This window comes from Podarcis bocagei (assembly GCF_964188305.1).
Source record: "Podarcis bocagei genome assembly, chromosome: 8".
NCBI classification, from domain to species: Eukaryota; Metazoa; Chordata; class Lepidosauria; order Squamata; family Lacertidae; genus Podarcis; species Podarcis bocagei.
The window spans coordinates 88,748,924-88,771,753 of record NC_138133.1 but is presented as its reverse complement, the minus strand read 5'-3'; the positions used below and the strand labels follow the sequence as shown (position 1 = coordinate 88,771,753).

At 46.7% G+C, this 22,830-nt stretch overlaps 1 protein-coding gene across 9 annotated transcripts in view; it reads right to left on the bottom strand.

Moving 5' to 3' along the window:
- ADGRB1 (adhesion G protein-coupled receptor B1) overlaps positions 1–12,914 on the bottom strand; it is a 385,256-nt gene extending 372,342 nt beyond the window's left edge. For 2 of the 9 annotated variants that reach the window (XM_081204320.1, XM_081204324.1), the window contains exon 1: positions 12,255–12,912. The gene's annotated coding sequence lies outside the window, so the exon portion shown is untranslated. Of the gene's footprint in view, positions 1–12,254 lie in introns of all 9 variants that reach the window. The other 7 variants (XM_081204326.1, XM_081204323.1, XM_081204321.1 and 4 more) reach the window with 6 other exon arrangements.
- Between the last annotated feature and the right edge of the window lie 9,916 nt (positions 12,915–22,830).

Genomic DNA, 22,830 nt, shown 5'->3' with positions numbered 1-22,830 from the left:
GGCAATAGAGGAGAGGGGCTCCTGTACATTTAATAAAGTGTTGGAAATGGGATTCAGCTTGCATGATGAGCCATACTTGATGGAATCCCCTGCCCTACACAATAACTAAAGGGGCAGAAGTCCTCTCCTCTTTTGAATCTGATCCATCTGACCGGAGCTGCCTTTTATCAGCATTGGTTTGACCCCAACATTTTAGTTTGAGGCTTTTGTGTGTATAAGGAGGGTTTAGACATGTAGGTCAAAAAGTCAGAGTTGTTTTAGACTGGGGAGGGAATATACCATCTTTTGACTTGCTTGCATCGCTGCCTTCCTTGTGCCTCCAGCCCTCCTCCGGCGAGAGGGGAGAGAAACCAAAGTGGGTGAAAAAAAGCTCTTTATATTCCTTGCACATCCCAAGAAACAAAAGGGGCTGGGAGGAGAACATTTCCCCCTGCTCGGTAAACACTACTTTGTTCCACCAAATCAACAGCCTGCCTCATCCATCTACTACAGTGGGTTTTCTGCAGGGTAATTAATTTGTCATTAGAACAGATCCACAGTCAGGTGAGTGTGCTCAAATCTCCCCAAAGCACTGGTGCAACGGCCTTGCTCAACCTCCAGATGTTTTGGACTACAGTGGTACCTCGGGTTACATACGCTTCAGGTTACAGATGCTTCAGGTTACAGACTCCGCTAACCCAGAAATAGTACCTCAGGTTAAGAACTTGGCTTCAGGATGAGAACAGAAATCACACGGCGGTGGCATGGTGGCAGAAGGAGGCAGCGTTAGCTAAAGTGGTACCTCAGGTTAAGAACAGTTTCAGGTTAAGAACAAACCTCCAGAACGAATTAAGTTCTTAACCTGAGGTACCACTGTATAGCTGCCATCAGCTCTGGCTAAAACGACCATTCTGATGTTGGGACTGGAGAAAGCCCAGCTGAGTTGTATTCCAAAACATCAGGAGGACACCAGGTTGAGAAAGATGGTGCTAGACCATTGCTAGCTTAGCATCGCTATTGCTGGGGGGCACGGAACCGAGGTCACATCACCACTGTACATGTAAAGCCCTCTTATACCATGGTTTGCCTCTAACTCACATCAGCCCCAACCAGCTTGGTCAATGGTCAGGGATGATGGGAGCTGCTGGTCAAGAACATCTGGATTATAACCCAGGTCCTAGTCCAACCCTCTAACCACTACACCCCACTGACACTCATGAGGGAGGCGAAACTTTCTAAAAAGAAATTGGACTGTCCCTAGAAAATAGGGACAATTTGGTTATATGTAGCAGCCATTGTTGGTGGATGAATGCCTCATAATAACTAGTAGTTTTGCCTGATACACCTTTAGGCTGCAATACTATCCCCCGTTACCCGGAGTAAGACCCATTGAGTTCAATGAGTCTTACTCCTGAGTAGACACATAAAGGATTGAGCAGTTAAACTTCCCACAGCCAGCTTGTCAAGGATCCAGTCCTCTTAGGTCTGATTAAACAGACTTTGGATTATCACATGATTAGACACAAACGCTGAATGAATTTCCGAGAAATGGCCTTTGAATTATAATGGGTAAGTTGCAGTTTCTGAAAGGGGTGTTAAAAAATGTTAAGACTGAACCACACTTCATGCATTTTTATGGAAAAATAAGTTAGGCCAGTTAAAATAAATAAATAGTTGGCATTACTAATGCGGCTGTTATTTCTGTGTGGCATAATCAATTCATTTTCTGCTTATTCCGAACCATAAAAAGAGACTTGGTGAACCAGACCAAAAGTTGTGTATCAATTCCGATAACCAGTTCCCAGTAGGGACCAGTTAGATGCTCCTGGGAAGTTCGTGAGCAAAGCATGGACCATGGCAACTTGTTTCTCACCAGCACCTGTTATTCAGCGATTCACTGTCCTGGAACATTCAGGTTCCATTCAAAGGATCGTCATAAAAGCTTATAGCTCCATACCCTACAAACACGTCTGTTCCTTTTTTAAAGGATTAGGCCTGTCTTAGGACCCAGCCACACTATACATTTAAAGCAGTATCATGCCACTTTCAATAGCCAAGGCTTTCTCCCAAAGAATCCTGGGAAATGATGTTTAAGAGGGCTGAAGATTGTTAGGAGACCCCTGTTCCCTTCACAGAGCTACAGTTCCAAGAAAGATGGGTTGAAAACTGCAACTTGGTGAAGGGACTAAGGTAGGCATAAGCAAACTCGGCCCTCCAGATGTTTTGGGACTGCAACTCCCATCATCCCTAGCTAACAGGGCCAGTGGTCAGGGATGATGGGAGTTGTAGTCCCAAAACATCTGGAGGGCCAAGTTTGCCTGTGCCTGGGCTAAGGATTCTTTGAGGGAAGACATGCCTGTCTAAGTGGTACGATACTGCTTAATAAGTGTAGTGCAGGTGGGACCTGAGTTACTTCAAGAGTGTCCTCGAAGATAACTCTTCAGATAAGATCAAAGAGTTGTTCTCAGCTGCCACAGAGGGCAGGAGGACTTAGGTCTGGCAGGCTTACATTGTAGGAAGGTAGATGTTGGCTGAAAGTCAGGAGAAACCTCTTGATCAGCCTTCCCCTGCTTAGCTGGAGCTGGTAGGAGCTGTATTCCAAAACCTCTGGTGGACACCAGGTTGAGGAATGTTGCTCTCAATGGTAAGATGGTGGTCCAATTACCTGGATGGTTGGTGGGATTTCCCTCCTGATAAATCTGCAAGCAGAGGCTAACAGCCATCCGAAGGCGATGTTTCAGCTCTGGGTTTCTAAAATTGAGCAGGGTTTGGGCTAGATGGATCAAAAGGCCATCGTTCTTGTTGCTACAAAATTATCATATATACCCCTCACGTGCCCTAACAGCTTCCAAATATAAAAACGACTATGAAGTATCCACATATCATTAAAATAAGCGGTTAGAAAATTCCATCAAAACATTGAAAACATCCATAATTAAAATGTGCATTAAATCAAAACAATTAAAAGAGCTATTAAAGCAATTAGATCAGGAAGCTTGCATTCAGGGAAATGTCTGCCTAAACAGGTGTGCTTTCAGGAGCCAGCAGAATGCCAGTACTGATGGCACCTCTCGTTTTTCAGCAGGGAGGGCATTCCATGACACGGGAACTGCCAGTGAAAAAGGCGGCCTCCATGTTACTATTTCGATGCTTCTATAAAACCCCACATTTTCCTTGAAGCCTTGGGCATAATCCCTTAGCCCCCATATTCCATTTTAAGTAGCACTGAGTACGCATACTGAAATGAACACAAACTCTCCCTCTTGGTCCTGACCTTTGACTTCATTTCCTCTGTCAAATGTTTGATGCTAATCTCTTGATGGATCTGCCTTCTTCTATGTTGCAAGACCCTCATGAGAAGAGAAGACTCCCTGGAAAAGACCCTGATGTTGGGAAAGATGGAGGGCGCAAGGAGAAGGGGACAACAGAGGACGAGATGGTTGGATAGTGTTCTCGAAGCTATGAACATGAGTTTGACCAAACTGTGGGAGGCAGTGGAAGACAGGAGTGCCTGGCGTGCTCTGGTCCATGGGGTCACGGAGAGTCGGACACGACTAAACGACTAAACAACAACAACATGCTGCAAGACAATTTGCACATATCAATGGTGCTATATAAAACATCACAATTGAGAAGTAGTTTCCAGTTGTACATAGGGGAACATTATCTCAGGAATAAGTACAACAATAACCTGGGCAGGTAAACTAGGAAATATTGGCTTTTCTAAAAGCTACTTAAACTGTTGTTGTTTTTAATATTCTATTTTAAAGAAATTAAATACTGTCTTGGTCTCCATGAGAAACCAGCAGAGTCCACAACAGGCTTACCCAACCTGGTACCCTCCAGGATTTGGGGGACTACAGCTATAACCCCTGGTCTTTGACCATGTTGGCTGGGAATGATGAAAGTTTTAGTCTAACAAAGTATGGAAGTAGTTACAGGTAGGTAGCCATGTTGGTCTGCCGTAGTCGAAACAAAAAAAAAATCCTTCCATTAGCACCTTCTAAAGGTGCTAGAAGGATTTTTAAAATTTTGTTTTAAAGTATAGAAGGGTGGTCTAGAAGCAGATTGCTCTTGATCACTCTTCATTGGGGTTAAATTTGCAAACTCTCCTCCCCTCTTTCCCCTATTTATGAACTACCGTATTTTTCGCTCTATAAGACACACCAGACCACAAGACGCACCTTGTTTTTGGAGGAGGAAAACAAGAAAAAAAAATATTCTGCATCCCAGAAGCCAGAACAGCAAGAGGGATCGCTGTGCAGCAAAAGCAGTGATCCCTCTTGCTGTTCTGGCTTCTGGGATAGTTGCGCAGCCTGCATTCGCTCCATAAGACGCACACACATTTCCCCTTACTTTTTGGGAGGGAAAAAGTGAGTCTTATAGAGCAAAAATTACGGTAATTTGGGGGCAAGAATTAGAACATAAGGAGAGCTGACTGGATCAGCCCAGTGGCCTATGTAGTCCAGCATCCTGTTCTCACTGTGACCAACCATATGCCCCAATGGAAAATATGCAAGCAGGATTCAAACACAAGAGCACGCTCTGTGGTTTCCAGCAACTGCTATTCAGAACTATTGCCACCTCCAACAATAGCATTTGTACTGACCAGTAGCCATTGGTAGCCCTCTCCTCCACAAATCTGCCTAATCCTATTTTAAAGCCATCTATGTTGGTGGCCATAGCTGCCTCTTGTGGGAGGGAGTTCCGTAGTTGAACTATGTGCCTCACAAAGAAGGAATTTATTTTACCTGTCTTGAATCTTCCAGCATTCGGTTTCATTGAAGGCCCATGAGTTCTAATGTTAGGAGAGGAGGGGGAAAACCTTTCTCTATCCACTTTCAGTGGGTGTCTGGCTGTTAACCTGAAGGTTGGTGGTTCGAGTCCACCCAGGGATGGCTGTGGGCAGGATTCCTGCATTGCAGAGGGGTTGGACTAGATGACCCTGAGATCCCTCCCAACTCATTCTCTGGTTCTATATTTTTATGAGCTTCTATCATGCCACCGCTTACATTTCCTCTAAACTGAAAAGTCCCAAACACGGCAGCCTTTCCTCATAAAGAAGTTGTTCCATCCCCTTGATAATTTTAGTGGCCCTTTTTCTTAAATACCGGTCAACTGTTTGGCAATGTTTCTTAATGGCAAATATTAGCAGCACTTCTGTCTCTCTTATGATCGAAGAATAAATCAGGAGGGGAGAGTGCTAGAAAAATGCACAGCGTGGGCAATTGCAAGAAGGGGAAACGGCACAAATTGTGCCGCCACGACCACCACCACCCCCCCAAAAAAAAACTGGAGAGGTTTTTCTTAGAGCCAAGTCAAAAAGCAAACAAAACACTAATCTGAACTACTACACAGTAAGATGGGGACGAGAAGAGTCAGAGTCTTTAATCTTTAACAAACTGATGCTCACTCAGCATCAGGCAACGCCAGAGGAAAATAGAAATGGCTTATTAAATAGCAACATGGGAGGGAAAAGCTCGAGATGGTGGGGTAAATACAGAAATATCTGCATAGCAAAGGAAGTTGCTCTGTAAGGTCGGAGCCAGCTAAGGAGAAGCACAGATTAATTGCTACTGGGTCTCAGTCGTGGCGTACTAGTTTTTTCCCAGTGTTTGCAACACATTCCCTAAGATATGATGGGAGTGCTCCTGAGCATGCACAGAGCGCAGATTGGTGGGTAACTGCAGAAAGTCCTCACACACAAGGGGCTGGAGGGAAGGGCTGTAGCTCAATAGCAGATCACTTGCTTTGCATGTAGAAAATCCCAGGTTCATTTCCCAGTGGAAAAGGCAGGGCTGCAAAAGGCTCCTGTGTCTGAAATCCTGGGATCCAAGGAGGCAATACTAAGCTCGGTTGAACCAATGGTTTGACTCAGTGTAAGGCTGCCTCTGAAAGCAATGACAAACTTAGACAGCATCTTAAAAAGTAGAGACATCACCTTGCCAACAAAGGTCCGTATAGTTAAAGCTATGGTTTTCCCAGTAGTGATGTATGGAAGTGAGAGCTGGACCATAAAGAAGGCTGATCGCTGAAGAATTGATGCTTTTGAATTATGGTGCTGGAGGAGACTCTTGAGAGTCCCATGGACGGCAAGATCAAACCTATCCATTCTGAAGGAAATCAGCCCTGAGTGCTCACTGGAAGGACAGATCCTGAAGCTGAGGCTCCAAGACTTTGGCCACCTCATGAGAAGAGAAGACTCCCTGGAAAAGACCCTGATGTTAGGAAAGATGGAGGGCACAAGGAGAAGGGAATGACAGAAGACGAGATGGTTGGATAGTGTTCTCGAAGCTACCAGCATGAGTTTGAGCAGATTGCGGGAGGCAGTGGAAGACAGGAGTGCCTGTCCATGGAGTCCATGGGGTCACGAAGAGTTGGACACGACTAAACGACTGAACAACAACAAGGCTGCCTCTGAGGTTCCTAACTTCTCACAAAGCCTTTCCAGGCAGAGTCAGACCTATCACTTCCCTCCCTAAATATTAAGTTCTCTCTGCGTCTCTCTCTTTCATTCCTGAAATTAATTCAGAGCCTAAGATATTGGCTTATCTATGTAAAGCTGAATACAAAGACCTCTGTTTCCCAGTTTGGAGATACGACTTCAATGGAAGTGCAGAGGCAGGAAGATGTCACTTAAATTTCAACATTGCAGCTTCTCTGGTTTGCAGAGATGGAAATATTATGGTGTGGTTGATTTCAAGGGAGGTCGCCCCCTCCTCCTCGGTTTCTGTCTTCCTTTGCCCCATCCGAAATGTTCAGCTCTCCCTTTCGTTTTACAATCAATTTTTTAACTGTACAAAACGGCACCAAATCACTAGTGGCATAGTCAACTTTAAAAGTATCCAAAAGAAGACGACGACAATCTATATTTGGGGAAAGAGCGCCATCTCTCTGTCACTTGGCGAAATCCAAAACCAATTGACTTCAGTTCTGGCGAGCTAGCCATCTCTACCAGTAACCGCAACTCTCTCTCTCTCTCTCTCTCTCTCTCTCTCTCTCTCTCTCTCTCTCTCTCTCTCTCTCTCTCTCTCTCACACACACACACACACACACACATTTAGCAAAATCAGAATAGAATATAAAATCCACTAATCCTGCAAGTGCGCATCAGCATTTTCTACTAAAAAGTGCAGTGTGCTTATCTCTGTGTGTGCATCCCTGTTAGTTTTATTTCAGAATCATTTCATTTTCAAAGGCAGAGCAGTTATACTGAGGGGAAAAAGGGGGGGGTTAACCATTCATTTTATGCTATTTTGCAAAAGGCGGCTGGGCAAATGGCAAAGGGAAACTTTAAGGCAAAGGTGTTTTCAGGGAGAGAATGAGAGAGATTGAGGTCTGCTTGGGCAGATGGAGCAATCCTGTGCATGGCAGACATAGATGGAATAGGCAAGATCAAGACTTACAGCCCTAAACATCATCACCACGGGAAGCTTTAAGTCACATTAGGTTAAGTGGGATGTACTTCTGAGTATAAACGTGCAAAGGTGTAAGAGAGAGATTGTTATGGATCGATTCTGAAGCGGATAGATGTGGGGATCAGTGAGTAGATGGAAGGCATCTATGGATGAGCCAAGAGATAGATGGGTCTTACAGTCATTCTGCCTATCCCCAGAAGTGCATGAGCGAAATTCTTGAGAGCAGCTTTATAGAACCCAGGGATGCTTTTTTCTTCTTCTTGCACAAATGGAAAACGCTGTCTGACAAAACTGCTCCTCTCAAATTAGAGAGACAAAATAGTCTGGAGCTCTCAGAATCAGCCCAGCTTTGACAGTGTCAGAATCTTACTCTGTTATTGAGCAACTAGAGGGAGCATCATTCAGGGAAGTCCATATTTTATGCCTCAAGCTCTCAGGAGGATTGCCATAAACAAGGGTCTGTTTATATTCCACCTATGATACTTGAGCAAAAAGAGAGGTGCATCTTGTTTATGGTTGGGGTTTTCCACCCCACCTGTTTCACCTCCCATGTTTCATGCCACATATCACTTCATCCATCAAGCAGTTAATTCAGATCCACCTGAATTAATCCTATCAATTCCCTCTGGAGCCGTTTGCCTGGCTTAAAAGCACGCCGTGGATCCTGTTATTGGTCCAAGCTTTCAGTCTGAGTGGCAAGCCAGACTGCTGGGCCCTGAATGTAGCAGTAGTGGCGGAAAGTCAGGAACAACTCCAATTCATTTTCCTAAGCCTTGATCCTTAGGGTCACGGGTCAAGGAAGACTTGCTTTCTCATTCCAGACCTGGACGCTTTCCAGAATCCGATGTTCTTCAGCTACAGAACAACCAGTCCACCTAATACCTAGCCTCAAATTCAACATGCATGGAATTCGCAGGAGAAAATCCAATGACCTGGGAAGGGATCCAGCCTTTTGAGCGAAGAGCTGTTTTAGTGCAAAAATGCATGTGGGCTATACACACTTTGATGTCATACATTTCTCTCCCCAGTATTTAATATTGTTACATGAAGGAAACTGTTAAATCTGAATTCACTTGGCCCAGACTGGTTGGGTTTCTATGAGACATTGCTTTCTGACACACAGTTGTAAATATTATTCCAGTTTCTGCTTATCCGTAGATGAGCACCAATGCTGCATTTATTTCCACTTGCCTCAATTTGGTTTGGTCAAATACCTGACCAGCCACATCGAAAACAAACAAAAAAAGTAACATTTATCAATTTCATGTATGCCCCACCTTTTTATCCAAAAAGCTCAATGTGGTGTGCATAATTCTCCCCACTAATTTAATCCTTACAACAACCCTGCAAGGCTGGAGAGCAGTGACTGGCCCAAGGTCACACCCCGTGAACTTCATGGCCCAGTGGGGATTCGAACTCCGGTCTCACAGGTCCCAGCCCATTACTCTAACCACTGCACCCCACTGCCTCACCCCACACTTTCCCAAAGTAGCCTTTTTCCAACAGAAGCTTCTCTTGGAGGATGCTGCATTTCAAAAAAATATGGGCAGACTTTTGAAAGTAGATACAAACCCTTTACCTTATAATGTGATCTCATTCTTTCTCTCCCAGCCCACTCTATCCAATGACGCCGATTTCCAATGTAAGGAGAGAGTGCCAAGTCCCTGGGGTGCCAACTCCCTGGGGCCCTGGGTGCCTGAGCACCCATGAAATTCCCCGTGACCCTTTGTGAGTGGCCGGGCACCCACAAATTTCAGTGCCAGGGCTATGCACGCTGCATGGCGCCCACGGTCGCGGGGCCAAGTTGGCACTCCTGGGGGGGGGGGAGAGGTGGCTTCCACGAGGGAAGAAGTTTCAAAAAGCTCATCGTGACTCCGAGATACATACAGATGCAGGAAAATGCCGAGCGATGGGGTGGAGAGGCAGTCAGAAACACAACAGCCAGTCTGTCCACCACATATAGGAGAGCGAACAGAGACTCTCCAAAAAGCACATCCACGGGCGCCCATACCGTTGGCGCAAGGGACATCCGTGAGTCAACCCAATACCCCCACCTTAGGGATAGATCCAGGGCAATTCCGGAGTAATCTGCCCTGGTGTCTGCTTGGCACAAGGCAGGGAAGGATGCTTCGGTTTTCCCGGTACTGTTTCCGTAGAAAACAGGAAAAGGTGCGGGGGCTAACCAAACTAAGGACCTTTTGTATCGCCCTCATCCTTTGCTGCAGATCTAAACGGCTGGGGGGTCGGGGGGACTCAGCTTTGGCTGCACAGATTCAACACCACCCCATCCGACAAACCTCCACCCGAGGCTCTCCGAGACCAGATGGTCCCCCGTGCGTTCCCTCGCTGAAAACTGCTCGGGGTGCGGGTCATGGAGAGGGCAAGATCCCACGTCCTAAATCGTTTCGGGGAGTGGGCTTTATTAGCAGGCTGTCAAAACCCTTAAGCCGAAGCAAGCGGAGGATTCAGGTCCCGTTGACACTCCGGTAGGAGCCCGTCAACCCAGTCCGCCGCGGCTCCCAGCGCTCCTCCGGCTTACGCGATTTATGGATCGCGGCAGGCGGCTCTTTCCCTCCCCGCCTTCGCCTAACGCAACGAGCAGCACCACTGCTTCTGTTTCCTGAACTCCACACACCCTCACTTCCTCACCATTATAGTCATGCGGACTAGAACCCTGTGTTTTGAAAGGTGTTTTGGTTTTTTAAGATCCCGTTCCTTTCTCTGCCCGCCCCCCTTCCTTCCAGGCTGAAACGCAATATATCAACAGGTGTTTTTTTAAGGGAAGAGAAAGGGGGAAGGAAATCTTGCTTTCGGATTCATGGAAAGGGATTTTGATTCTCTCTCTGTCCCCCGTCACCCGCTCCCTCTGCCGTCAACCTTGCTTCTCGATTGGCAAGGAAAGAGCCCGAAAATGTGGGCTCGGGTGATGGAGGCGGGGAAGCTGCAGCCTCCGTCTAAAGTGTCTCTCCTTTAAGCAAGACTTAGCCGTATCCATGGAGCTGCCTCATCGCGACGCAGGGAGGTGCGTGGATATTTTCCAATCCGAGTCCTGAAGGATCGTTGGGCTCCGTTTGTTGTAATAATAATAATAATAATAATAATAATAATAATAATAATAATAATAATAATAATAATACTTTGACCTTGCTGTGATATTCAAATGTGGCCTCTCGGGGCACACCAATCCATCAGACTGGATTTTGGCTAGATCGGGCCAATAACAACAGTGGAATAAGGTACCGGGTGGGGGGCTTCAAACCGTCCCCGCTTATTTTCACTCCAGCAAATAAATAAACCCCACCGCCAACACCTTCTTTGGGATTAAGTTCAAGAATCCTCGGCGCTGCCTATAGAGACTGTGCGCCTCTTGATTCCCCCTCGATCCTGATCAGGTGTTTGGGGAAGAACTGGACGTTGCAGGAATGGGACCGAGGGAGACTGTCTCCCACCCCCTCACAAAAAAAGGAGAAAGCGCCTGGCAGTGCAGCAGACAGAGGAATGAGTACAAGGGGACCCCCTCCTCCTCCTTTTCCTTACCACCACCCCGATTCTCCTTGCTCCTTCCCTTTCCCTCCTCTGCAGACAAGGGGGTTTGTTTCTTCCCCTGGGGGGAAAGGGGTGTCCGTCCTCCCCCAAAAGCGTGGCACCCTGTGCTCCCCGAGGAGGCATCTCTTTCGCGCGCCTCGTGTTTTTACGCAGAATGGCTCCCCTACCCTCCAAGGAGTCCATAAGTTACGGCTTCCAGGCTGTGCCTCTGGCGGTCAATAGGACAACTCGCGAGTAAGAATCGTGGAGCCCGCCAAGATAGGGAGGAGGTATCTCTCTGGTGGCTTGTCCTGGCTTATCGTCGTCCCCCCCCCCTTAAAATGTGGTCTCTCAGAAGTATAGGGGGGACTGGGGGAAAAAAGAGGGGGTGGGGAGGAACTTTATGGATGCGATGCATTTGGGAGATCTGCCCTCCCCCGCCCTAAATCTCTCCCAGTAAATGCCCACAATGATTCAAATAGGCGGCGGGGGCGGGTGGTGGTGGTTGGGACGGCTTCAAAACAGCTACTCCCCCCCCCCAGCTTTCCAAGCGGGTGCGAGGGAGAAGTCGACTCCCGCAGGGCGATCCCCGTTCACGTCTACTCTCGAGTAAGCCCCCGCTTAGCTTCTCGAAAGGGACTTTGTTCAACGCGCCTGCGAGATTGCAGCCTCCTAAAGGCGACGTTAAGGGAGACCTTCCCGACAAGACACCCTTCCCCATTACAGACTTGTAGGTTTTCCAGCTTCTCAGACTAAACAAGGTGTTGTTGTGGTGTGGTGTGGTGTGGTCTGGTGTTGTGTGTGTGTGTATCTGTGGATTTTGGCGAGGTCCAATAACCTCTCACTGCCGGTCTTTCTCCCGTTCGGTTTAGCTCCAGATCTCCCCATCTATGCAGTTCCAGGCAAGCTGGGCTTTGCGGTGGCAACCGAACCTCTTTCAGCCCCCAAAACTGATCCATTTCACATTCCCTGGCTCTCTCCCTCCTTCTCGTTCCTACAACCTCAGGCAAATATGTCCAGATTTCTTTTCCTTATTCCTTCCCCCCAAAAAACAGAAACAAAAACTGTAGTACAGTACTCGTTGCCTTCCAAGCCCTTAACAGCAAAAAGGCTAAAGTTCGGTTCAGAAGGGTCCAGTATTTGAGAGGAACTGAGTGGTTTGACTCAAAAAGACAATAATTCAGTATTTAGGCTCGGCTCCAGATACTAGAAGAAGACCCCCCCAAAAAAGTTGCATCCACTCAGGAAGAATAAATCAACCCCTCTCCAAATATACGCAAACCAGCTCACACATACATACATATATATTATGTATATAAAACGAAAACTTACCTTTCTAGACCATCCACGAAATTATACCGTTTCCCCCAGCCGGATCAAATTCCAAATGGGAAGCATCCACATATCCAGAAGTAAGAAAATGGCCATTGGCTAATGAGTCAAAAAAGGATTTCGGGGAGAGGGGGGCGTCGTTTTGCTTTCCCCCCTTCCAACCCACTCTTAAACACACACACACACACACACACACCAAACTTTGCTCCAAATTTAAAGTGCACACAGACACACACTCACTCTCTCACACCCCCTTTGGTATTGGGGTACAAAAAAAGAAAATAACTGGAAATGGAATATGATCGCTAAGAATGACCGGCGACGGCGGTGATAAAGGGCGCAGGAATCCTGAGCGATGGGAGAATCTCAAAGCCCACTTTGGAGACGGAAGAAAGGAACCCAAGGCGGGATTAGATCCAGCAGGAGAGAAGGAAGTCTTCTTGGAACAGCTGAGAGCTTTTGGGGTGCTGCTTTCCTCCCCCCAAAGTCTTCTTTCCCGGGGAGGCCAAAATCCATCCGGTGCCTCTGAAACCCTCTTTTTAATTCCTCCCAGGATCTCTTGCGCTTCCTGCTCTTGGATCCTGGTCTCCTTCTCCTGGTTCTTTCGGTTGTAACTAGACTCGGTCTATGTAGCCAGAGGCTGCATTAAGGATTACATCAGGCTTTTATAAGCTTTCCAGCTCGCACATTAGACAGAGTGAGAGGGAGAGAGGGAAAAGGAGGGAGGGGGAGAGGGAGGGAGGGAGGCAGGGGTGGAGAGAGAGGGGGCTGATAAAAAGGGCTCGCTCTTCCTCGCTATACTGTACACTATAACACACATCTAGCTTTGTAAAAAGAATAAAAAAAAATAAAACAGGCAGCTCCGCGAGGAAAGCCTAGAATAAGCGCCACATCATTCCATGTGCCTAGATGAGAGGGATCCAGCAAACAAACGGAGAAAGCTGGCTAGATCAATGGGTCTCCCACGCTGGGATAACTTTCTCCCGTGGAGAGAGGCTGGGAAGAGGCAAGGAGAGACTGAGGAGCGCTCGGGCTGTTTATGACACATAAATCAACCCGAGCCTCTGGTAATCACGGTGCGCTTAGCCTGGCCAGGTAATACTAATAATAATCCCCGGGAAGATGACTGGCGGGGAGGGAAGCGCGCGCGGCGGCGATGGAGAGGGAGTTCTCTGCAGCCGGAGGCAAAAGATGAGGGGGGGGAAGGTGGCGGTTTAGAGAGGGGAGCAGAGCTGGATTTGGGGCCGATCGAGGGAGCGGCGCAGTGCCGGAGTGGGCGTTGAATGGATGGAGGCAGGTTTGTGGGGGCGCCCGGGTCTCGACTCTCTTGCCTGCCCGGTAACGTTGGGAAAGGATCGGAGAGGGAAGATTTTCCACGGGGGAGGAGAGGGTTTAAAGTGGGGAGAGCGGAGGCCCTCTTCCCTCCTCCTCCGCGAAGGAGAGCGAGAAGGAGGAGGAGGAGGAGAGCGCGCGCTGCGCAATGAACGTGGGCACGGAGCTGGAGAGGTGATGGATTGCGCCGGCCGTGCTTTTGGAGAGGTTGACCAGGACGCTAGGGAAGCCTTCGCTGCGGTTTCCCTCTCTCTCTCTCTCTCTCTCTCTCTCTCTCTCTCTCTCTCTCTCTCTCTCTCAACACACACACACACACTCCTCGTTTTCTCTGCCTCCCTCCGGGGAAGAGCAGGGAATGTCAGCGCTGCCTGACACTGAGTCACAGAACAGGCGGAGGGGATGGAGAGACGCTGGTGGATGGAGGGTGGAGGCACCCCCCCAACGCATGCGCGCGCACACACGCGCGCACACAAGGCAGTCTAGGCAGCTCCTATCTGGGCCGAGGTAAGCCCCTCTCCCCGAGGCTTCTCACCCCCCCCCTCAACCCGTTGATGGTTATTGCACGATCTAGACCATTTCTCTGTCTCTCCCTCCTGGGTACGTCTCCAACCGCATCCCCTCGCGATTTGGTGCAAGGGAAGGTGGAGTAGGTTCGGTGAATCCGGCCAGAGGGATCCACAGTCCGGTTCAGCCGGAGGCGCGAGTGGGTTACTGCCGAGCGCTCCTACAGGCTTGCGGGTCGCTGTTGCCCTTGCAGCCTGGTTCCACGCGCGTTTACGCAGACATAACTCCCGCTTTATCCAACGGAATTTATTCCTAAACGTGTATAGGACTGCAGTCTTGGATTAGGGCTAACATCTATTTTAGTTTAATAGCGCCATGAACTGGGGGGGTGGGTGGGGGGAGGGAGGGGTGAATTTAGAACCCATTTACTCCTGATATGAGTTACTTTGCTTCCGTATCCTCTCCATGTTTGCTCAGAAGTAAATCCGACTGATTCCAGTGTGTTACCTCTAGGCACTTTGGCGACACAACGGCTGTGTGTGCGCTTTCTGTTTTTGATTGGGGGGAGGGCGTCGACCAGTTCCGAGGCGGTAGAGAAAAATGATCTTTTAAAAAAGAAAAGAAAGCAACCTGCTGGCATTAGGTCCTGGAGGTCTTCATCTACAGGATGAAGAAGGAAACAAGTGTGAAAGAAAAAAACAGCAGCAGAGACTGTAAGACAACAAAGGAGGAAGAGAAATGAGGAGGCTGGAAGAGCCATGAGAGGGAGACTCCACTATGGAAGCTCCAAGCATTCCCAGAGCATTGGAAGGTGGTGGTGGTGAGAATCCCAAACCCTAAAGGTATTTATGGGGGAAAAACAGAATCCTGGACCCCCTGAATCTAGGATTTCAAAATCCTGATTAGTCAATGTCGTCTTCTTGTTCCACATCCCACATCAGTAAAACAGTACAGTCATCAGTTCATCCAGTGTGGTGTTGAAAGACTTGCAGAACTGTGTGGATCGAGAGCCTCCCCTTCAAATCACAATGGTGGTAAATAGAAAGGATGGTCAAACTGATTTAATATGGTGAGTGCCTAATTTGTTCTCCCAAAACACCATACACAGGCCAATGAAACTTCTTGCCATGGAACTAAGTCAACTGAAGCCAGTCAAGTCCATCTCCTGAAAGGGCCTCAAAAGACATCAATACAAGACGTTTCTAAGTGTGTCGTCCTTGTTGTTGTTGGTTTTTGTTTTTGCTACCCCACCCTTCCTAGGCGCACGAGAGTAGTCTATAGATTTTCCACCTACCCAACCTCCTGCTTCAAATTGTTATTTGGTCTGATCCAGAGTTACCCTTTTCAAACCAAGAAAAATGATTATAAACGTGTGTGCCAGGTGTTGAAAGAAGATCACACTGTGTTCAATATAAACTTAACCTGCCCTCTCAAACATCAAGGGAACATTGGACAATTCCTCCCACTTCTGATGATAACCAGTTCTACAATCAGTGGGTCCAGCTGCCAGATTGTTGGAAAGTCGTCCCCCCCTCCCCCGAAGTTCTTACACAATCTTTCACCTTCCCAAGGTGGTCAGAGATGGTTGAGACATTTTAGTCTGGGGATTTAACCCAGGTTCCAAACTGAAATGGGAGGGGGGCACTTTCCAACAAAATCTGGCAACTGGACTCACTGATTGTAGAACTGGTTGTCATCAGAAGTGGGAGGAATTGTCCAATGTTCCCTTGATGTTTGAGAGGGTAGGTTAAGTTTATATTGAACAGAGTGTGATCCTCTTTCAACATCTGGCATACACGTTTATAATCATTTTTCTTGGTTTGAAAAGGGTAACTCTTGATCTCTCCCAAATAATAATTGGCTCTAGCCATGCAGAAGGATATACTTTGACAAAACTAAATGCAACCAATGTCCTTTGTTGTTTTTAAGAAGCTAATTTTGAAGATCAGGTTGTGAAATCTGATTAGAAACTCCCACTGCCAATGCCAAGTATTTGTGTAGAGACTATTTGGACCAACCTTGTGGAAAAACAACACCAGGAAAGGCACACGGGAAGTGCATTCTTACTAATTATCCTGGACCTCTTGATGCCTCCTCCTCCTTCTGGCAGAACTAGATAAAATTTGCAGGCATACTTTTCCTTCCAGGGTGGATAAACCTAATAAATATCAGGGAAATGAGTCTAGGGGTTCTTGTAGCAGACACTTCTAAAATGTGGCCATTTCTCCCTTCCCAAAAAGGAGCTGTCTAAAACCTTTTAAATTTTTGGACAGAAATGGATGAAATTTGAAGGTAAGGTCACTGCTTCTGAAGGCTTGAATCGTTCCAAATTCCAGAAGGATAGCTGCTGTGGTTTCCCTGCAAGGGCACCTGTTACAGTTTCGGGGTTGAATGAAAAAGGAACAATTTAATCTCCTTTAGTGTTTTGTGGGTAATTAGTAGGAAATTGGTTCAAAAATAACAGACATGAGAGAGGTTCCTCTTGGTAAGAAACATTCCAAAGTGCAGAAAAATAGGTTCCATGACTTTTGTGCTAAGAACCTTCAAGTTGATTTTATGGAAATGACAAAAACTAATGAGATTTGCTTTCTGGGTAAAAAAAGCACTCCCTTTGATTGCAAGCTAGACCTGCCAGTCACAATGGAGCCTTCCCTCAGAACCTCTCCCCAGTTCTATGTTTGCTCTCCCTTCCCTTACCACTTCACTTTGGCATTATGGTGTTATTGCAATCTTAGAGACATAACTTTTAATTTTAGCAGATTTTTGGCAGCATTTTATCATGTCTGGGTCACCAAGGTGCCATGAAGCACTTGAGGGATCGCTACTTTGACTTCTGCTGCCTTGAAGAGTCTTCTTTGTCTCCTGACAAGCCCAAGACACCACCAGGGACACCCCACTTTGCCTTGGATTTCAAGATTTAAATCCAACATACATTTTGGGTGCATGTGTTGGATTATGCCGGGCAGTCATCTGAACAAGAAATTGTCATGGACCACCAATGGCAGGAGTCCCTGAGTCACCCCAATTCTCCCTAGAGCTCTAGTAATTTGGGACAAGTATTCATTTTAAACTGCGATGCCACCTGCTGGAGGTCAATAAGGGGCATGTTCTGTGTCACCAGCTTCAAGAATCAAGCACAGCCAACTGCTAAAGTAGGGATGCCATACATATGGAATTTCCCAGACACAGCTGGAATACAGCAGTCGGAAACAGTGTCCAGGCAGAAATCGCCCAACAACTTTTGAGTCCGAATTTTCGCTTTTTGAAATATGGCAACCCTAGCTAAAGTATCCAAGAAGATCTGTGCTTGTTGTGGACAACACACCAGGAACATAGATGCCATTTGGGTCCATGAAGGCTGTTCGGTTGCTGATTCCAGAAGCAGTCATGACCAAGGATGATACAACAGTTTTCAAGTATTTTATCCTACTTCGATAGGGTTTTAATGAAAAATGCTTTGTCTTGACTCTTGAGTGAATACAAAGGCAGTGTTTTCCATTTTACTGCTGAAGGAAAAATAAAGGTCCCTTTCCCACGTACATACCCTCAAAACAACCCCCCCCCACACAAGGGGTGTCCACACATTACAGTCAATGATAATTACAGTCAGCTTGCCTGCATATGCAAATAATTGAGCTGTACTCTTGAATGATAATTTGCATGTGATGTTCAACAAGTGTACTATCAATATACTTGTGTACACCATTGCTGAGCTGTACATATGCTGAAGTGCATAAACTTTCACAGAAACACTTGTGCATGTGTAGAGGCAGTGTAACTGGGTTCCGTGCAATGTGTGAATGACCTTCATTGTACACTTTTAACTTCCAGGGGCATCATCAGCAGTGGGAGTTTCTCTTCAGGTTTCAAAATCCAGACTTGAATATAATTAAAATTAGGACATAGGTTGTGCTTGGCTTTATAGAAGTATATCCTCCTTCCAATTATCATTTGGGAGAGACCCATACTTGTCTTGTTCAAACCAGGGAAAATGATGATCAACATGTATGCCAGAAATAGGATCACACTAAATATTTGTCAGCTGTGTGTGTGTTGTGGGGAATAGAGGTGGGGAACAACCTGAATACCACCCATTTTGTTTATCTTTCAAGAAGCCTGTTCTCTCTCTCTCTCTCTCTCTCTCTCTCTCTCTCTCTCCTCTCTTTCTACTTCAGTGTCACTGCTTCATTCAGCTTACACTGCTTCTTTTTCACCCTTCTGTAGTTACATGAGCAGCGATGGCCATAGTGCTGCATAGCCGATCATTAAGAGCAAATGAAGTCCATTGCGAGTGTAGGCAAGGTTACAGTGACCATCTCAGTTCTTTGTGTCATCGATTGCCATCACTCTGCATGGACCAATGCTTTTGAGCAATCCTTGACAATTAGCTCAAAGGTAGAAGAGGTGGGGATGCTTTTGACACTGCCAAATATGTTGGCCACAATCCAACCCCTTTCAGCTCAGTTTGAGCTTGGAGGGATTCAGTGTAGTCTGACTCAGAAGATTTCCCTCCCCCTTTTCCATGGGGGCATCAGGGGAGATCTGTAGGTAGTGATGTAATGGATTAAGGATGGGAGAGATGAAACACCCTCACTTATTTCTCAGCGGGGAATACGACATCATCTCCTGGAGTCCCCATGGAAACACTCTTCAGGGCTCTCAACAGGGCTATCTCTCCTCCTCCACCCCCATCGCTTTTGTCAAGGAGTCTACGGTTCAGGTCAGGGATTGCCTTGAGGCAGCCCTCATAGGTCTTCTTCCAGGAATCTGGTAGGAAGCCCACTTCCACACTGATTACCATGCCTCTCAGTAAATAAAATAAAATGAACAGAATTTGCAGTCTGAATAGTTTATCCAGGCAACAACTACAGCAATGGCTATAGCAACAGTATATATGCACACACAAATCACTTCCCTGTGAGCAGCCAAGTTTTGATGAAAATTTCTTCTTTAGCTGAAGGTCCATATTGCTCCAGTCTGAAGCAAGCAGGAGGAGGAGGTAGATGGCTATTACAAACTTAGGGGTCGCTCAGACTGGTGGCTTTTTTAAGTGCGTTCTGTTGAAATTCTGGAAGCCAAGATCCAAGTTTGGAAACTGCAAGTACTCTTTGGTGACTGTAAACCCTTTAAAATTTGCCCTTCTAGTGAATCCCCAAAATGTCTCCTTTTAAAATCTCTTTCCAAGCTATCCCACTTCGAGATAGAACACAGGTTTGGCAAGTCATGAAATAGGTTACTTACAAACCTCTTCAAAGGTCAGACTGATGTGCTTTTTCACACAGCTGTCAGAAAAAGATGCACAGACAATTAAAACATTGCATAGTTACAAAAGGCAAAAGTTTCAAAATATTGGTATAAAAAATTGCTAGTTTCAGACTCTGGTCTGAAACAAAAGAGGCTGGTTAATGCCATGTGGCTGGAGTGACCAGCATACTGATGGCCACATGGAGAGAGAGATAACAAAAGCTTGGTGAAACAATTTCCTCCCAAGGTGGGAAGTGATGACATAGCCTAAGCCTGGCAGGCCGGTTTACTCTATGGTTGTAACCCCTTCAAACACTACAGTGGTACCTTGGGTTACATGTACTTAGATTCAAACATGCTAGTGTTATATGAAGCTAGAGCCCTACATATTATGCAACATGTCATCAATACAATAATAGTGTGTTAGTGCTGGATTTGTGCTGAACTGTCTACACAACTTTCCACATTCATAGCTATTCTGCGATGCTTCCCCAGTGTTACTGCATGACTGCCATCTCGAGGATCAAGGCACAACAAAAGTGAGATCAAGGGAGGAAAAAAAACCTACCAGAATATCTGTGGTTATAAAAAGTTAGAGGGTTTCAGTGGGTCATTATGGGACATGCACCCGCCCCAAGTGATTGCATCCTAACTCCCATCAGCCCCCGCCAATGTGTCCAATAGCCAAAGAGGATGGGAGTTGTAGACCAGTAACATCTAAGAACGTCAGAAGAGCCTGCTGCGTCGGGAAACAGCCCATCTAGTCCAGCATTCTGTTCCCACAATGACCAACCAAATGTCTGCAGAAAACCCCAAAGCAGAAAACAGGGAGACTCCCGATAACATTCTTTCAGATGGTAAATGACTTAAACTTAAAGGATGTATGGAGGGAGAAAAATGAGAAGGAAAGACATTATACATTTTATTCAGATGCAAACAATTCAGCAAGTCAGATTGATGCAATATGGATTTTCTAATACAGTGGTACCTCGGGTTAAGTACTTAATTCGTTCCGGAGGTCTGTACTTAACCTGAAACTGTTCTTAACCTGAAGCACCACTTTAGCTAATGGGGCCTCCTGCTGCTGGCGCACCGCCGGAGCACGATTTCTGTTCTCATCCTGAAGCAAAGTTCTTAACCTGAAGCACAATTTCTGGGTTAGCGGAGTCTGTAACCTGAAGCGTATGTAACCTGAAGCGTATGTAACCCGAGGTACCACTGTAATCTTATACCGATAATAAACAAAACAGAGATATTGCCTAAATTGCTGTCAGATCATAACCCAATTGTAATGGGAATTGGGGTTGCTTGTGCGTAAACTGCAAACTGCTCCAAGCTAGCAGTGTAGCTAAAACTTTCCCCGGTTGACAGCCCTTGAAACGCGACTGTCTTAGTCACTGGCAGAATCTGTCAGTGGGCGGGACCTAAATTTGCGCCAACATAGGAGTTGTTTGACTCCAAGTCTCCGCCTAGATTCCCTGCGTGGAAGCCTTCTGCGCAGCGTGGGCGTGCCAAGCGGAGGTCCTGTGCTCTCTCCGCTGATTTCACTGGAAGAGTCTCTGAGCCTCCCCTCCGCCTTGCTCTCGGCTTCCCCTTTCTCCCTGGTGTCCCCTGGATTTCTTTCCCCTGTGGGAACCCTCTCTCTCTCCTTGCTAGTTCCCTCCCCTGCATCACTGGAGCGACTTTCCTCTCCTCTTCCCTCTGATGGCAGTTCCCGGACACCAATGATGCTAGAAGTATAATAAAAAGAAAAACAAAAGCTGGAGAATGAATGAGAGATTGCTAAATGACGAGAAGATAGTAGAAAAAGCCCAACAGTTAATGAAAGAATTTTTTGAAATTAATATGGCACAAGACAGAGACCTTAGAGTGATATGGGATGCTGGGAAGGCTTATATAAGGGGCTTCTATATAAATCAGAATATAATACAAAGAAGAATTAGAGAAACTAAATTAAATCAAATTCAACAAGAAATAGCGCATTATGAAAAACTATTGGCTAAAACAGATGTCTCAATAAATCGACAAATTAAAATATTGCAATCTCATCTCTCTCCTCCTGTGGTTTCCAGCAGCTGGTTTCCAGCAGCATTGCTGTCTACAGCTGTGAAGGCAGAGCATAATCACCATGGCTAGTAGCCATCGATAGCTCTCTCCTCCATTTGGTGGGCCAAAGTCAGTGGCGTAGCAAGGTTAGGTGGTACCCGGGTAGGATTTTATTTTTTTGTCACCTCTCCACATTGAAATCTAGTTGGACTCCCAAGAGACTGCAATCTACTCACAGTATAAAAAGACTGCCTGTGATCTACCCATTGTTATTGCCAGGAGTTGTTCAGCTTTTTATAGGGAAGGGCTGACCAAAGTTGTTGAGCTTTGGGATTCCGGGATTCCAGGGTTTGGGTCCAATGTTGACGGAGCTTTTGCTGCTCTCCTTCCCTTGACCCTCCAGTTGTTTGCTTCCCTGCCTCCTTCCCATCCTCTCCCTGCATGCATTCATGCCTTCTCCAGCAGCCTGGGATTGTGCAGCTGTCAAAACGAAGGGCGAAGGGGGGCATGCCGCAGCCCCCCTTCCCCTGAAGGCTCAGGGTAGACGGGAGTCACAGGCGGGCAACGAGCCGAATATCAACCCCTCGGTGATAACACCTGGGGTGGTCCGCCCCCACCTTGCTCCGTCCCTGGCCATAGGTGAGCACTCTGCAGCCATATACTCCCACATCCTCTCTGATGATGATGATGATGATGATGATGATGATGATAATAATAATAATAATAATAATAATAATAATAATAATAAAAAATTTTATTTATACCCCGCCCTCCCCAACCAGAGCCGGGCTCAGGGCTGCTAACACCAGTAAAATTACAGTAAAAACATAATGGGGGGGGGGGACACCAATTTAAAATACAGGTTAAAATGCAATTAAAAATGCGGCCTCATTTTAAAAGTAGCCCATAGATCAAAACCATAAGGGGAGGGAAACATAAGGGTCCAGACCAAAGGCCAGGCGGAACAGCTATGCCTTGAAGACCCTGCGGAAAGATGTCAAGTCCCGCAGGGCCCTAGTCTCTTGTGACAGAGCGTTCAACCAAGTTGGGGCCAGTACTGAAAAGGCCCTGGCCCTAGATGAGACCAATCTAAGCACCTTGCGACTTGGGACCTCCAAAATGTTGTCATTTGCGGACCTGAAGGTTTTCCGTGGGGCATACCAGGAGAGGCGGTCCCGTAGGTACGCTGATTCCTTGCTAAGAGAGGCTCAGTTTGGATGTATTTTGTCTGTCTCCTGCTCCCACTTCCTATATCATATCGCCTACCAAAGTCCTCAAATATCACTAGAGTAGGCTTCTTCATTGTCCTTGTCCATTGCTCAGGCTGGCTGGGGTTGCTGGGAATCATAGAATTGTAGATTTGGAAGGGATCCTGAGGATCATATAATCCAACCCATTGCAATGCGGAAATATGCAGCTGTCCCATACAGGGATCGAACCTGCAACCTTG